This window comes from Paramisgurnus dabryanus, chromosome 5, assembly GCF_030506205.2.
Source record: "Paramisgurnus dabryanus chromosome 5, PD_genome_1.1, whole genome shotgun sequence".
In the NCBI taxonomy this organism is placed as follows: domain Eukaryota; kingdom Metazoa; phylum Chordata; class Actinopteri; order Cypriniformes; family Cobitidae; genus Paramisgurnus; species Paramisgurnus dabryanus.
In genome coordinates, this window is record NC_133341.1 from 48,288,299 (window position 1) to 48,306,389 (window position 18,091).

General features: G+C 38.5%; 1 long non-coding RNA gene across 2 annotated transcripts in view; it reads left to right on the forward strand.

The window, feature by feature from the left end:
- The window catches only part of LOC135774447 (uncharacterized), a 57,050-nt gene that overhangs the window by 849 nt on the left and 38,110 nt on the right, over nt 1-18,091 (forward strand). The window contains exon 2 of one of the 2 annotated variants that reach the window (XR_012336797.1): nt 1,911-2,007. This is a non-coding gene — a long non-coding RNA (uncharacterized lncRNA). Of the gene's footprint in view, nt 1-1,910; nt 2,008-15,403; nt 15,685-18,091 lie in introns of those variants that run through there. The other variant, XR_010543687.2, reaches the window with a different exon arrangement.

Consider the following 18,091-nt stretch of genomic DNA (forward strand, 5'->3'; position numbering starts at 1 on the left):
CTAGCATGTGCGATAATAAATGTGCATCAATCCTGTCAGAAAATTGAGCCATTTTTTTACGCATTTAATACAGTTTTAACTCCCCCTTTTAATTACTGAGTTAATACTGTCAGCAATAAAGGATTAGAAATACAGAAAATCTGCACGCTCAAGCACACCAAACACCCCCATATCGTGACACAGAAACAAAATTACTGTAGGGCCTATTCAGCTCACCACCTACATCAGCTGTTTGGCCGAGCTGTCGTCGTGATACCGCATATGCACCTGCGCCCACTCGCAGATATTACCAAGCAGAAAAAATCCTTTCAGCCAGACCCTAATCCTCTTACAGATTTTTATTAATACCCCCTTCTCCACCTCCCCCTTCGAAGTGAGCTTCAATGAATTGGGGCAGAAAATGGCATTGGGTATTCAGGACAGTTGTGGAAACTGTCTCGTATGAGTGGTGTAGAGTACAAAGAGCAGACAGCCGGGCTCCTCTGACCCAAATCGCTAAATTAGACATCAATGAGTGAGCTGCATGTGCAGAAATCTTCAAACCAGACCTTTAATTTCACCCCAGTACATTTAAATCATTCTGACATCCCCCCTCCTCAACAGTAAATGGTGGAGTCAAAAGGGGTCCCTATTTTTTGCCTTTCCTTTCATTCACCTAATCTTCAACTACTCCTTAGACACACAGATGGCATCAACCAGTGAAAAACTAATTACAATCATGTGCTAAAAGAAAATCTTCATCATGTGCTCTTGAAGCTTGCTTAAGAGATACAAACTAATATTGTGTGTAAAGAGTGTGTGGAAGTATTTTCCATTAAATAGGCCATGACATTGAAGTAATTATACATTTTATTCATTATTCAGTTCAGATGTTAAACATTTAAAAGAGCATAATAATATATCCCAGAGAAGTGTCTGAGTGAAAACAGCACTGAAATCTCAAGGGTTAAGGAATTGTTACCCCCCCCCCCCCCCCAAAAAAAAAAATCTCATAATTAATTTACCCAGATATATGCCTTTACATATGCAAGAACCAATGAGATTTAAAATTACAAATGTGCTTATATATATATATATATATATATATATATATATATATATATATATATATATATATATATATATATATATTCACTCACTGAACAAGCTGAAAATATTAATCTTTTTCTCACCCACACCTGACGTTTTTTCTCCTAAGACATTTATTAACTCACTTGAGTTGTTTAGATTACTGTACTTTTATGATGGATGTACTGTACTGTACATTGTGTGCTTTATGGAGCGTCCTGTATTAGGACATAAGGTGACTGAATATTTTTTATTTAAAACCTTTGTTTGTATCTAACTCTTGTATACATCTGGGATGGCATGATTAAAAATTTATTGGGGGAGCAGTTCCTTTAACCAGAACTAGGGCTGTCGAAAGATTAATCGTGATTAATCACATCTAAAATAAAAGTTTGTGTTTACATAACATATGTGTGTGTAGTGTGTATAATTAATATTTATATATAAAAACACACACAGTCATGTATATATTTAAGAAAAATTGGTTATATTTATATATAAAATATTTATATTTCTATATAATATAAATTATATAAATGTTTATACAGTATATAAATGCAAATATTTCTTAAATATACACATGAATGTGTGTGTATTTATATATACATAATAATTATACACATTACACACACATATGTTATGTAAACACAAACTTTTATTTTAGATGTGATTAATCACGATTAATCTTTTGACAGCCCTAACCAGAACATTTACTTTCTTTGCAGCTTTAAAGGTGCATTGTGTAACTTTATTATCTTGACAGAAATGCAATATAATATGCATATATTATCAATGGTGTATAAAGACCTTACAAAATAAACTGTTTTGTTTTTTATTTACAGTAGAATGAGACGTTTTTATCTACAAACACCACAGGTCTCCTAAAGGGGGTTGCACACCGGACAAGAAGCGCCGTGTTGCATCTATGACAACTCTGAGGTATCGTACATTAAATTGTGCACACTAAGTCAGATACTTCAAAATGCATATTATATTGCTAAGTCTACTTCAAAATGCAAAATATTTTACTTAGCAGCCAATGTTAATCGCTAACGATTTGGTACAAATATGATGATTTTAATGTTAAACTATGTGAGTGGCGTTCTGTGGCCTGACAGGGATTTAAGCAGTGTCCAGAGTCACGGCGGACAGCCGCCATCAGCCGCGGCCCGGTGTATATACATTCATAGAAAATAATGTGTTCTGCTTTTAGATCTATAGCGCTGCGCTTCTCTTCTGGTGTTTCTCCGTTTACAGTACATGGAAATCGCTGCCATGTTTCTGCATTAGCCCTGAACAGACAAACTGTTCTATAGAGCACGTTCGTCACTACGTTGTTTCACAAAATAACATGTTTGTCCTGTGGTGGCTACCGTAGCTTATGTGGTTTGAAAGGGAGGGGTGAGCTGTGGACTGAGCCGTTGGTTGCAATTCACAGTCTCACTGATAGATGGCGCTAAAAATCTAAACAATTGACCTTTAATGACAGTAGTTGAAACTGTATATCAGTAAAGCCGAAAGTATACTAGGGGCGTCCACGTATGCGCGCCTTCCACATGACGTCATTTTCGTCATCAGGAGGGTCCCCGGTCGGCCGCGTGAACCGTCCTCGTGCAGTCCAAAATTTGAGACCGCGCGGACAGTGCGCGGACAGTGCGCGGACAGTGCGCGGACAGTGTGCGTACAACAGCACATGCACGTGAAAATATTTAGACAGAACACTCCACTATAAACAATTATACAAAGGAAATAGAGCATTTGCACACACACTATCGTTTTTCTTCTTTAACTTTTACTTCTTCCAAGAACAGAGAGCTGTGGAGCATGTTTGTTACCATAATGTTTGATTCCTGTTCTTTGTTGTCTTGTTGTTTGTTCTAAACTGTGTTTGCAATGGTGGATCAGTTACTTTTCTTCACCTATCCTAATGTTTTAATGTACTGTAAATGTCGCCAAATCAGTGCTGCCCTGACGGCCTGTTAGACTAATAATTTGAATAAAAAAAATCATTTGTATTGTCGAACGCGGCCATCCGCGTGTAGCCGCGGGCAGTATATTTGGAAAGCTGCGTGGATAAAAGGTATAATCCGGCCTTTAGAGTTCATTTTATTCTTGATTTGTATTCCCCAAAGACTACTTCACAAATGTTTTCATAAGATAATATATAATTTGTGAGTTTAAGCAAAAAAAAAAATTTTGTGCGATCTGTAGCAAATTCCCACTGGCAAATCGTAAATGCTGAGTAAAGCAAGAATAAATGCAAATGTATTTGATGATTTTCAATCAAACAAACTATTGTTTAGGACAAAGACGTTTGTGCAACGTATTACAGAGGTCCCATTATGAAGGCAACAGTATTTGCCTTTGTTTCATTGTTCTTCAGGTTACAACGCCCATTCAGTAAATAACAGAATCTAAATTCTGTCATTGGCATGTTGACACATCCATGCAAATTATGGCCAGAATTAATACAAAACCACTTTTAGAGTGCCCTATTTTAAATATTTAAAGCTCTGTACACTTTTCTTAACTGGGGTTTGTTTTTCATTGGCAGAACATATCTAAAGAAACTCTCTCTCTTTAAGTAAATATTATTTTATTATTTATACAAGCGCTTTATAATGCAGGATATGTGATGACAGAGTATGACAGTGCCTAACCTTGACACAGATCGCTTGTATACACAGTAATCTGAGAGACATATAAATTCTCCCGCCTGTAATAACTTCAGATGGAATTGGTTCAAGAACATTTTGTGAGTTGGGCGCAGGCCAAGCTTCAGCTGAACAGTCCTATGTTGCAATTAATGGTCAAAGCTCTGATATGAAATATGGAAACGCTGACTGATTATACTTAAAGACAAGAATAAACAAATCAGTGTGAGAAAATGTGTTACTTCTTTTATAAAAATAGAATAATGTTAACATCAGGAACAGAAGTGTAAGAGAAAGATTAGATGGATGCGTGTTAAGCTGGCAGGATGAGTGCCAAAAACATTCCAGATGTACTGGATCTGTCCAGACATTCAAGCTTTTATTTTTGCAAAAGTTTTTTTTTCAGCAAAGTCCACTAAGTGCATGGAATAAGAATTGAATGAACAACGATGCACACATTTTTTTAAATGAGGTTTAACAATAATATTAGGATATTTTTGAGAAAGGAAAGTGAAGGGTGACTGGAGACTATTTTTAAAAGTGGAGATTTTTGCATACACTTTTTGCAGTAGGTTTTACAGCAAAAGACGGTGACATTTGTTAAATACCAATGAAATGAATAAAGTGACATTGCAAAATTTAAAGAGATAAACCATATCTCTACATGACAGCCAAATCATAACAACTTTATACAATCAAAATACTTTACGATCTTATAGTTGCCAATAAAAACAAATGTGTCATCATGATATCATGCTACTGTATACTTTTTAACGGTGGTTTGGTAGATAATTATGACACGTGACAATTGCAGCAACTCCAGTTTTAACAACCTGATAGGGTACAGATAGATGTTGCCTAACAATATGACACCTGGTAATGGAAAAATACACTTAACTTTGGTCATTGAAGCTTTAACAGTCGCAACTGAAAAGGGTGATGTTTTGCAAAGTAACATCATAAAAAGATATGCAAGGGTGTACCTGATGTCAGTCCGTCCTTGATGCATAATGATTCGAATGCAAATATTTGGAATATGGCTTAGGGGCAGATGTGTGAGTAACTGAATAATCAACAGTTCACTCATTCGTTGTGGGTGTGAAATATACAGACTGCTTTTCATCATGTTTATAAAGAGCTTAAAGTGTTAAATTTCATTGGGAGTGTTTAAATTTGTGGGTGCCATGGACACGGGGGTAAATTTCATATGTGATGTTTCAGACCAGGTGGCAGCCTGACACCCGCATGTTTCCTTAAAGCATTTGGCTGTCCTTTAGGAAAGATGAAATACAACATAGCCCTGTATGATCAGGATTCACTATACAGTAGATCATCTCATTGATTCCTGAAATGAAGCTTGAGTTGTGGTTCCACATTGCTTAAATTGTGGACTGCAGATGGTTTTGACAGTGATGGCGAACATTGCAGATTCTTTAAGAGGAACCCTGTCTTTGATCTGTTGGGTCAAAGCCGAGTTTCCACTGGAAATGTGGAAGAGATTTCTTTAGTACTTCCCCTTTTAGACTTGGCTTGTAAATATTGGATGTGTTTGAGCCTCTTTATATACATCTTTATATTGTCTTTATTTTGTTTATACAAAAATGTCAGTGATGCTTGTGCAAAACTATCTGCATGATGCTAGTGAGTTATGGGGGTTGACATGGTGTTGCTGTGTGGTTGCCAGGGTAAGCTGGTTAAAATATGTAATTCAGTCGGATGATTTAGAGAAGAAATAGCACTCCTCTCTTCAACAAACGTGCATGAAAACTTATGTGCTGAAGTTTAATACTTGGCAATAGAAATTTTAATGTTGTTAGAACTGTTCCTGTAGCTTATTTGGAAGAGCATCATATAAACAATGCAAAGATTATTGGTTTGATCCCCAGTGAACACACACACTGATAAAATGTATGCCTGTACAGCCTGGTCTGTTAAGATGTAGTCCTAATAATATGTAACTTTTAAAAACATAAAATGTCTTTGTTACGACTGTAACCTCCATTCCCTGAAGGAGGGAACGAGACGTTGTGTCGATGAAGTGACACTAGGGGTTCGACCTTGGGAGACCAATCGCTCTGATTCTCTATGAAATGGGCCAATGAGAATTGGTGAATGAAATACATAGGAAATTTACATACTGTGACTCTGCCCGGAGATCATCTATGCCAAAGAGAAGCTAACAAGCAATGCATGCCAGGGAACTTTGCATAGGTCAATAACCATCCAGTGCACAGGGAAAGTGAACCTTACCAAATGGATGGAAAAAGGTTTCCTCAAAAGCATGGCATAGGATGCCAGCCCGACACTGGGAGGTCTCTGAGAGACATGCGGAGAACACACCTACCAACGGGAGGTATAAGTGTAAAAACATTTCCAAAAATAATAAAAATAAACTCAGAACCAAAGCTACACAGCGTGGAGCTACCATGACATAGGGCAAGGGTATAACCCGCCAAGGGAAGAGCCAAGGTTTACAAAAAGAAACCGAATGGGGAAATATAAATCAAGACAAATGGCGATGTTCTGGGAGATTGCCAGAAAAAGGTCTGCTTTCCGCAAGCTGACCTGAAGAACAAATAATACCAACATTCACCACTAAGGGGAAATTAATGGGAGAAGATTTGTGCAACTAATAAGTTCACAATCCAGGCCCACAGATATCGACTGGCTGTTTAGACAACACTGTTTATACTTTCAGATTGTAAAATCTCACAAGGTGTTAGGAGTAGCCCACTCACAGCTCTGGAGATGTCTGAAAGAGGGACACTAGGCAGTGCCCAGGAGGAAACTACACCTCTAACAGAATAAGCCCGAACCCCTAGCAGCAGACAGGGAAATTCTTGGAATGATATGCCAAAGAGATAGCATCAACGATCCGAAAGTGAGTCCCTGTTTGGAGATATCCTTCCCTTTCTGCTGACCACCAAAACAGACAAAGATCTGGTCAGAAATTGTAAAATTCTGAATACGGTCCAGGTAGGTGTGAAGTGCACGCACCAGACACAGCAAAAACTGGGTCATTACTAGGAAGGGCCTGGAGGTTGACTACCTGAACTTGAAAGGGAGTGGTAGGAACCTTGGGCACATGGCCGGACTGGGGCCTCAAGATAATGTGATAGGGATCCAGTTCGAGGCACCCATTGGTGGCAGAGAAGCTTGCAGATCCCCAACCCTCTTGACTGTGTTCAGGAGGGCTGTCTTCTGAGAGAGGGCACTAAGCTCCACTGATACCAAGGCTCAAAGGGAAGCTACTGAGGTCCAAAAGGACATCAGAAGGGCTGAAAAGGGAACAAGGCTAGACCTCGAAGACTAAACCTCCTAGTAACTTTGAGGAATCTGACAGCGAGGTGGTGCTTCCCTACAGATTACCCATCCAGTAAGACGTGGTTAGCCAAAATGGCAGCCACGTACACCTTCAGGTTAGAGGGAAACAATGACTGTCCAACCTCTCTAGAGAACAAACCCTCTGCGTAACTTGATGCCACTATGAGATTCGATCATGAGGCCATTACTGAAGCAATCTCACCCCTCCCAAAGTGGGAAGGCAGCTTTGATTACCCTCATGAGGTTATGAAGTGACCGGGATGGACCGAAGGGGAGGGCCTTTTACCATAACCCCTCAAAAACAGGCCACAGGACAGATCTGTGTTGAGGGAAAACAAAGTATTGGTTCTTCAGGTCTGAACATAAGCCTAGAAAAGCTCTGTTGAGAATACACAAAACCAGGAATGGTAATAACCCCCCCCCCCTTAGCCATCACAAATTACAGGTTGAAAAACCCACACTTGATGTTGACCATAGACAGGCTAAATCGTGCCCTTCCAAAGAAAGACATTGACCTTCATCCGCAGCCCGGGGCTCTCTCTCCACAGGGGAGAAAAGTGTGCCATTGAAACAGGTGGCGCATGACACGGCCTAGCCGAATGGTCCCACGAGCCCCTGAGACTGGTTAGGAAGTGAAAGTCACTCCAAAACCATGTCGAGGGGTCAAAGGGACGATGGAATTCGGGGCCTGGGGGAATTCAGAATGATGGATCATACCCAATAGGCTATGGGACCACCCACCACCCTCAGCATCACATTAGGAGAGAAGTCTCTGCTACGTGATACAACAGTGAGAGCGTATTTGTGCAGGACAGGACAAACTGTCCAAGCACAATTGTGGTCCAAACCCAATGTGCTATTGGGCCACACTCCACCCTTAACATCACAAAAGGAGAAAAGACTTCGCCATGTGATGGGTAAGTGAGAGTGGAGGTATGCAGGACAGAATAAATTGTGTCCGTACACAGAAAAACTTGAACCAGGAGGAGCTGCTCTCACCGTCAACTTGGTGCTACCTGTGGTGTTGCACCTAGTTACACCCGCCATCAGGCAGGAGGAGGACAGTAACAGCTGGTCCGCTTCTCTGAGACCTTCGACAAAGGCGGGGAGCAGGCAGAGGCGAGCATGAAGACGTGGCTGCCACAGCGCGACTACCTGTCTCTAACCACAAGAGAGACCCACAAATGGCTATCACAATGGGCAGAAAAAGCCAAAAATGCCACTGCTAAACCACTATAGTGGACAAACCCCCAAAAATAGCTTTGCCAAACCATCATAATGGGCAGAAACCAAAAATGACCCCGCCGGCCACGACAGTAGGCAGAAAAAACAAAAATGGTTTTGCTCAACACCATAATGAGCGGAAACCACGGTACCTGCACCCTGAGTCATGACCACCCTTGGAGGTGGGGTCAGCCTGACCGGTTGCAATCCCTGCCATAGCAAAGTACCCAACATGCTCCGGACAAGAGCCTCGGACTGTTCTTCCAGGAGATGGCCGGCGTGCAAAAGCACTGCCAGAATGCACACCACCTGAGGGAACTCTGAACGCCCTAGGCTGCCCCACCAAGGAGGGTGGTGAGGGGCGGACAGGATAAAGAAATGAAAGTCAACCAACGGTATGAATAAGAAATGCCAACGCAATTTTAATATTTATGAATAGGAATATGTACACATCTGAATGTCTGTAAAAGCTGTTTATATGAAATAATTAACGTATTAGTCCTGTCAATACTTTGATATTATATGTTTCACTGTGTACTAAAACGTAAGTAAATGTATGTGTGGAACAACACGTATGCTCATGAGACCACGTTGGCCTGTAAGATGCTTTGGATTAAGCATCTGCCAAATGTATAAATGTAAATATTAAGTCTCTACTAAATGACTACATAGGAATTTTTATTTATGTGTATGTTTTATGTTTTTGGTGATACTGGCAAGAATAAAGCTCTTCTTTATATGCCCCTGCCTACAGCTGGACACATTAACTCAGTTCATGTCTTACTGTAAAAGCCAAATAAAACAAAAATAATGGATGTTTATTTAAGACTTGAAAGCTATGCATTGACCCGTTAGTGACCAGATCTTTCCTGGGAAGCAGAGGAAATTTAATGAAATTGTGGTGTGGGTGTTTGGCCAGAACAATGTGGGCATAGCTCGGCAAACCATGTTCATTTAAAAGTTCTGGGGTGTATTCCAAAAAGCAGGGTTAACTTACCATCAGATTAAACCTGAACTCTGCGTTGATTAACCCCAAACTTGCTTACTCGGGGTATAGCAGTTCCAAAACCCAGTGTAGGAGTTCAACCCACTGAAAGTAACCCAGAGCATGCTCATGGTAACAACATTTCACGAGTCACAATGAAAACGGCAGATACTGTAACTTCGAAGTTTTTAAATGAGAAAGAACGTTATAAACCAATACTTTCTGGAAAATTATCATTTTAGGATCGGCTTAGAAGTGCATGATTACAAAACAGATAAAATTAATTACTTAATAAATTTAGCTCTATATCAATGGTCTCCAACATGGTGCCCAGGGGCACCAGGTTGCCCTCACAGAGTCTGTGAGTTGCCCGCTAAGGCACATTCTATTTATAGCCTCAATTGTAATATTTATTTATTACATATTTAATGTTACCTTGGCTTATTTTATGTATGTTAACATTTTAAACAATGATAAACATAACAAGTAAAACAAAAAAGCTTTGAGTAGACTATATTCAAAAAGTAGCCCTCCAGATGGTTTTATCCATTGCAGTCCTTGCTCAAAAAAGGTTGGAGACCCCTGTTTTATATGTCAAAATATGTCCTTTATTATTTAATACATCCAAATGTCTTCATTCCCGTATTGCTCAAACATGATAGCTCAGGAAAGTAGCTGGAGAGGCCCATTTTTAAAGAAAAAAAATTTAATTTAGAGAAACACCATAGATTATAGCTATTTAACTGGGTCACGCAATTAAACGTTTGAACTCCTGGTCTAAAGAATTTTTGTGAAAATTAAAGGTTTGTTGGATGTACAGTCAAAAATCATTCTTTTGTGCATCATTTAGTACCTTATAAATAAAAGTTAAGCCAGTGGTTAAAATAAAAAGTTGATGCTCCTCATAAAAAAGTTCACAGGCAGGGTCATAAATATCTTTTAAATTAATTTCCAATTCACTCATCGTCTGCGAAGTGGTGCAAGACAATGTTGTCCCACCAGTCTTTGTTTTGGACTCTAATCCAGATGGCTTGTTTTTGGGTGCCAGTAGAGGAATTGCTTGAGAAATATAAGCAGCACAAGGCACAACGTTTTATGTACTCGTTGTCTCCTAATAAGGAAATATATTAAGTCTGCTTATTAAGACATAGAAAAGAAGCGATGGTAGGAGAATGGCTAGTATGTGCATCTTGAAACTATATTTTGCAGTGTGCACAGGTCAAAGGTTTGACTCCGATTGAAGCTTGTACTGTATAATGGACATCAACATAATCAATTTATTTAGCTTTCATGTAAACTTATGTTTGGATTCCTCAATCTGATTGATTAAAACAAAGTGTGTCATTGTAAACATAGTTGGTGCTAATAAGATTAGCATAGATAGTCACCAGCCTTTATAGGTTTCCAGCATGGGATGTTGGTGTGCTGGTGTTGTGACGAAGAAAATTTTTGTCAACTATAGTAGACTTACTAGAAAGAATCCTGGTCAATCAACTTCATCATATAAGCTTTGCAAGTGAATAGACTAGATATGCCGATTCATCAGCTAAACAAGCATGACTTAACATAGACAAGCATAGAAATGAAGGATCTTCAGGGGTTTCTTAATTAATTAATTAATTAGACAAAATAGACAAAATGAATTAATTATTAACAAAATAGGCCCAAAGAAACCTCTGAAACATCTGAATGAATCTCTTTAATCAGTCTTTAATAAATTTGTACAATGTGAATGGCACAAAAACATGCCAAAAAAGCAACAATGAAGGTGCATCCCTAAACACAACTGTGGGGCCAAAGCAGATCATATGAAAACATACGAAAGAGATGGTACAAATTTCTTCAAATCAGCCATCAATTCTATAAAACCAGCTCTACAAAACAGTTACAAAGTTGCGCTTATTTCTTTGCAAGATTTTTTGGCAGTTTTAATACAATGTTTGTCCGTTTACCAACATTCCTTACGTTTCTGAGTGTTTGTTAGTCCATTGTCTGATTGTTTCTTTTGCTTTGGCATTGCTGTGTGGTTCCTTTTATAGCATATCTGTCCTCAGCAGTAGTTCAGTTTGAGTTTTTTAAAAAAGGCACCTATTTAACCCTTATAAGTCCCTTGGGGTCAGTCTTACCCCCAAGCCACTTTTCTTTAAAAAACATGGTTCCCTACATCTCAGTGGAATAAGATTTTGTGACCTTTCTAGACAATCTGTCAATATTCATATAAAAAACTGGGCTTGATTCGGATGTTCTAAAGATGTCAAAAAAAATTACTAAAAGAGGCCCTTGGGGGTAAGAATGACCCCAATAAAAAATCATTTTTTTCTTTTTTTATTTGTCAAAAAAATCAATGCATCTAGAATAAATCTGAAAATTTCAACACAGAAGCATAGGCCTCGTACTAGAGCACAAATGCAATATTGAAAAGACATGCTCAATCACACACACACAAAACACACAAAGGTATGACACAGAGAGCATTTTTGACAGAATTTGGGAAAAACAGCCACAGATGCAAAACAAAAATGAAAATTGGTGGGCTCTAATGATCACACACACACACACACATTCTGGTTTCCATGTTTTGTGGGGACATTCCATAGACATAATGCATTTTATACCATACAAACTGTAGAATATAGAATAGAATATATTAGAATATATTCTATTCCCCTTACCTGCCCCATTCCCTAACCCCAACCATCACAAATACCTTTCTTGTACCTTAGATTTTTAATAAACATCATCGTTTGATTTATAAGCTTGTTTCCTCATGGGGACATCAAAATGTCCCCACAAGGTCACAAAAACACTGGTATTCCTTTCTTTGTGGGGACAATTGGTCCCCACAACGTAATAATTACCAGGTGCACACACACACACACACGCACACACACACACACACACACACACACACACACATTCTGGTTTCCATGTTTTGTAAGGACATTCCATAGACGTAATGCATTTTATACCATACAAATGGTGCCAGGGGGGCCCCAGTTTATGACATTTTATGAAATACATTAATTTATCATGAATTCTGTGTAATTAAACCTAAAAAATTAAGGCTACTAACCAAAAGCACTACCTTTTTGTATAATTTAATGTTTTTTTTTTATTAAAATGTTGAGTTTTAAGAACAGTTTTTTGTCAAAAATTTTCTTTGGGGGGCCGCGAAGAAATGCACCGTACACAAGGGGGGCCGCACGCTGAAAAAGTTTGGGAACCACTGCCCTAACCTATCCCAGTCCCTGACCCCAACCATCACAGAAACCCTTCTCCTTCCTCACATTTTCAAGATACATCATTTTGTTTGATTTATAAGCTTGTTTCCATATGGGGACCTCAATGTCCCCACAAGGTCACAAAAATACTGGTATTCCTATCTTCCCACAACGTGATAATTACCAGGTACACACACACATAAAGACAAAAACTACAAAAAATTATATTATTTGAAATAATATTTATTTTTAATGACCTATCAATGTTTATATATTCATACATTCACAAAATGCATCACTAAAGTAGTGATGTGAGCAGTTGGCCACATCTAGTAAAATAAATGGGTCTCTATGGCCTCTCTGCTGGTCAAAATGATTTATTTCCTACACTGTAATTCTTTCTTTTATGTTTTTTTCTAAACACCAGATGACCAAATTTTACACAACATCTAGATCAATATCTAAAAACAATTTAAATCAAATTTAGATTATTATTAGGTTTTAAATTTTTTATATAAAATTGATATTTTACAGGCAAGCTAATGGTGTAGTTGAGGAATTTAGTTGTAAACGGGTACAAACGTACTTCAAATCTCCTAAACAAAAAGTAAACAAAAAGTAAACAAAAAAAGATATACTATTTGTATCATTAAAAATGTATATATTTTTTGTAATCACTCTTTTAATTTCTGGGGTAATTTTTACCCCCACGGAACTCTAACGTATACAGGAAATTGAGGGTTAATTGGTAAAACATTATTTTGTGTATTTAGTATAATACAATTTGTTTGCATGCTTTAAATAACACGTTATTTTTCACATACCGTACCATTTTGTAGCTCCAGATTTCCCGCTCTTCCTGAAACGCACTGATTTTGTACAATACTCATTGATTTGAAAAACGCTCTGTCCCTGATTGGCCAGCTATTCTGTACTTACTTACTTATTCATTTAGCTGACACTTTTATCCAAAGTGACTTACAATTGCTATATATGTCAGAGGTCGCACGCCTCTGGCGCAACTAGGGGTTAAGTGTCTTGCTCAGGGACAAAATGTTGTGTCACAGTGGATTCGAACCCAGGTCTCTTACACTAAAGGCGAGTGTCTTATCCATTGCGCTATCACCCCCACTGTACGTTCTGATTGGCCTGAATACCTCTGACATCAGCCGGAAATGTGATGCTCCTTACCATCTTTGAAAGATTCGGTCACAATGCAACGCTAACTGGAGTTAACTTACAGGCTGAGTCTGAAGCGGGAGGAACTATGAAAATGTTCCCAGGAAGTAAACTGTTCCCTACAATCTGTGTGATTGTTGTAATCCAAGAAAAGAGATAACTCGCGTCATCGTTTCCTTTGGGGTATGTATCTTTTGCATATCGTTAACATGTAGCACACTTACACCAAAGGAAATGTAAAATCGTGAATCGGACCATAAGTGCTCTTAAAAGTAAAACATGAATGTGACATGATTGTCAAGTATTGTATCCCATAATGTGAAATGTGACCTTTGCATTTAACCAATCCCAGTGAGTAGGCTAGTCGACATGCGCACCACAAGTCGTGAACACAGCAGTGGTCAGCTATCAATGCAGCGCCCGGGGAGCAATTGGAGGAAATGTGTCTTGCTCACAGTGACCTCAATCACAACCTGCTGGCCATGAGGCTCAAATCAATGACCTACACAATGCATAAGGTCTTCTCTTCTGTTAGGATCTCCAATCCTAAGTTGAGCAAAAGTAATAGTGATACTTGCCTCAGCAAGAACAACTAAACAGATAAGTGCCAGTTGGACAGACAAATGAGTATGGAGTGGAAATAGGGTGAAAGAAAGTTCAAGGCAAGAGGAAGGGGGGAAAATCCCCTTTCAGACACCAGGCCAAGACCTTTAGCCCAGAGCAGAGAGAGAAACGTCCACTGTGAGCCCACTGCAGGTATAAATAGGCAGACTGTGCAGAATTTAGGACTGAGGCTTAGCACAGATCAGGCCAGCATTCTTTAGTTGCAATTACAGCACCATGACAGTGGAGTGACCCTGTGCATTATTAAGGTCACTGCAAAAGACATGATTAGTAAAGCTAAAGCAGGATAAGACGGACGGAGGGAGAGAGATGCACTCCTGACAGCATCGAAACGCAGGCTCTAGAATTCATGTTATTTGAATAGGATTAGGAAAATTCAGAAGTCATGAGTACATTGAGTCCTCTTAAAATCATGTCAAACTTTGTTCCACTGTTATCGCTATAACAGTTATTCTATCACTGTATCTATACTAGGTATGTGATTCTAAACAAAACTTTTGGAAAGAAAAACTTTTTTCATAAATCTTGTACATTTTTGTTAAAGAAGGGTCCCGAGGCATTTCCAGAATCACAGAGGCCAGTGTTTTCTGGGAACCCAGATAAAACACTCTTTCTAACCACAAGACATGGCTTGCCTTGACAGCCTTTACTTTACTTCTCTAGTGGTGCAAATAATCACTTTTGTTTCAAAACTATGTATAAATCTTTGTTCTGCTGAACATAAAGGAAGATATTTGTTATCAAGCAGGATGCATGACTTCCATATAGTAGGAATAAATAATACTATGGAAGTCAATAGTTCTCCAAAAACTGTTTAGTAACAAACTTTGCTCAAAATAGCATTTTTTTGTGTTCAACAGAACAAAGAAATGTATACAGAATTGGAACATCCTGAGGATGAGTAAATGGTGGAAGAATTTTCAATTTTGGGTGAACTATCCTTTCTGCATTCCTATAATACCTCTACATTCTGGTCTGTGTTTAGAGGAAATGCTACCCAAGGTCTGTTATGTAAAACCAATTCAACATTCACTGGACACAGCTGGTATGTCTTGCATAAGAGTCACTGAATGTCATCTGGTGAGAGCCAATGCTGCCAATCCAACAACCGGGTAAAGCTCAGCTTCCCCAGGCAGTGATATCTCCTGCCATTGCCCAGAGTGGATTAGCACTTGATTGAGGTTGCTGTCCTGGATTTCTGTTAAAGTCGATTTAGGGCTCAGTTCATAAAAAATGTTTAATACTCAGGTCAAAGTACCATGTCCTGTTGCAAAATGGACTAATCCTCCAGGCAACACTTTGTGGCATCTTATATTTTATGCAAAAATTGGCTTTGAATGCAAAATGTCAAATCGATCTAAATCGAGATGAATCCAGGGTAGGATGGAAATGCAACATCACAAAGGTAAAAGGCTGTAATAAAATATGCTGAAAGATAAATCTTGACTTGATCAGAAGTTTCAATTTCAAATGAATATTATAAAGCTAGAAGGATATTTCAGAATACATTCTGCTTTCGAACTAGAACAATAATGTTTCTACCTTTTAAAGTTTGTGTTATGGTTTTATTTGTTTGATTGTCTCTGAGAAATACTTTTATGGTTAAAATCCTCAAAACATTTATAAATAATTTTTTGCAATTATGAGCGAGTTGGCAAGATGGGTGGTAATTTTTTTTTATATTCATGAAAATCAGTCAAGTGACCTTTTACGTCATTCCAGATGCCTGCCGCCATCTTGAGTACCTACCGAGTACCAGTAGGCTACTGACAAGCATTAGCTAGCTTGCTACGATTTACAGATTTCTTATCTTTTACTGTCAATGATTTTTACGGATACGGGAAATGTATACAAAAGACAACATTTCGAACCTCGACTGTCATGAAAAGAAACGTTACTTTAAAAAAAATATATCTTGGTTAGAGTGTGATGCATACTCGATCCCTGATGCGTTCTTCCAGCCGCTGTCCGCTGCTACCGAACTACCACTATTTTTACAACACTAAGAAGGCACGACACAACATGAAACTTTGCTCGAAGTATCACCTGTGTCTCTACACATGAACGCGAGCATTGAGAACATTGTTTGTGTAAACAAAGTTTACTAAAAAGAGGTTTTGAACAACTGATTTTGGCTGTTATGGTGTCCGCATGCCATCTTTGCCAGACATAAAGAATCGATTTCCGAATGAATGAATCTTATAAGAGGCTCCTTTTTAAACTAGAATGTCAATATTGTTTTTCACTTGCGATAAAACAAAGAATTATCAGTGCATTTATATGGAACTATGCTTTAGGAGCTATCCATCTTTACTTTTCTCCCTCCTTGTGTCGCATTTAGAGATCGATACATCTTGACTGACAAGATGGCGGCGAGCGGACACCAAAATAACCAAAGTCAGTTGTTCAAAACCTTCTTTTTAGTAAACTCTGTGTACACAAACAATGTTCTCATTACTCGAGTTTACGTGTAGAGACACAGGTGATATTTCGAAAAAAAAAGTATCATCATGTGTCGAGCCTTCTTAGTGTTGTTAAAATTTGAATGCTCAAAACATATTGAATGCATAGCTACTAGCTCTTTTGCGACCACTTTAGGTACTCAAAATGGCGGAAGACAAGTTTGAGATGTGAGTGACGTCAGCTGATATTCATGAATACGCATACTCCATGGCAGAGTCCTGCAGGCCAGCGGGTGGGTATCCAACGGGTAAGCCGTAATATTTGATGTAACTGGTGGAATACTATTAACATTTAATCAGGGTAGTATGTCACAGGCAGAAGCTAAAAGCTGATATGCAGCGGCTTTTTTAAATGGACCTTTTTTGTGCCTATGCTTTGTCTGGAAACAGTTAAAAGTTTCTAAAAACAGTGCGATTTGCGAGTGGGGTCAGGTCCTCCTCTTCATATCCAAAAAGTTAAATTAGTTATGCTGTTCGATCAAGGTTCAGGTGTTTTGTTAATAACTGCAAGTTACGTTACATCAAATATCAGCGGTGCACCGCTTGCTCCATGGTAGCTGTGGTCACCTTAGCTCCATTTTATACTGAAATGCATTTAAGCTGAAAGTTTATATGTATATGCGTAGGGTGACCATACGTGCCTTTCTTTCCAGACGCGTCCTGGCCAGGATTTTGGGTGCTTTTTCCAGAAGTCGTATTTGTGGACCGCATACGTCATAGCGGATTATTATTATTATTACAGAAAGGCAACTATGATTGTATGTCTTATGTTTTTAACTAAAATGGCGGATGCGGTCAACAAATACAACTTCTGGAAGACGCACTGAAATCCTGTCCAGGACGAATGGCATGTATGGTCACCCTATATATGCGAGTGTTTAATGGTTGTTTGCGTGCATCAAGTATGTGGGTTTTTAGTTATCTTCTTCACTGAATTACTGCTGCCATGATCAATACTCTATTGTGTTCCTGTAGCTCAACTAGTAAAGCATTGTATTAACAGTGCAAACGTTGTGGGGTTCATCCCTGGGAATACACATAGTACTGATAACATGTGACCCTTCCTTGTGAAAACCCAGTTAGTCATTAGTCATCAGTGAGATTTACTTTTTATTACGTAAAATTATTCTGTATTATAACGTAAAGAAGAAAACATCTTGTGAAAATATATCCGTAGTTGACATCTTTAATATTGACTGGCCATGTCAAAGGTTAAAATCAATGACTAAAATCAAACTTTCATTCTCCTAATCTCATAATTAGATTGAGACTTTAACCTGAATTTCAGTCACAATATAAACCTTGAACTGCAAGTCGCTTTAGATGAAAGCATCTGCAAAAATGCATAAA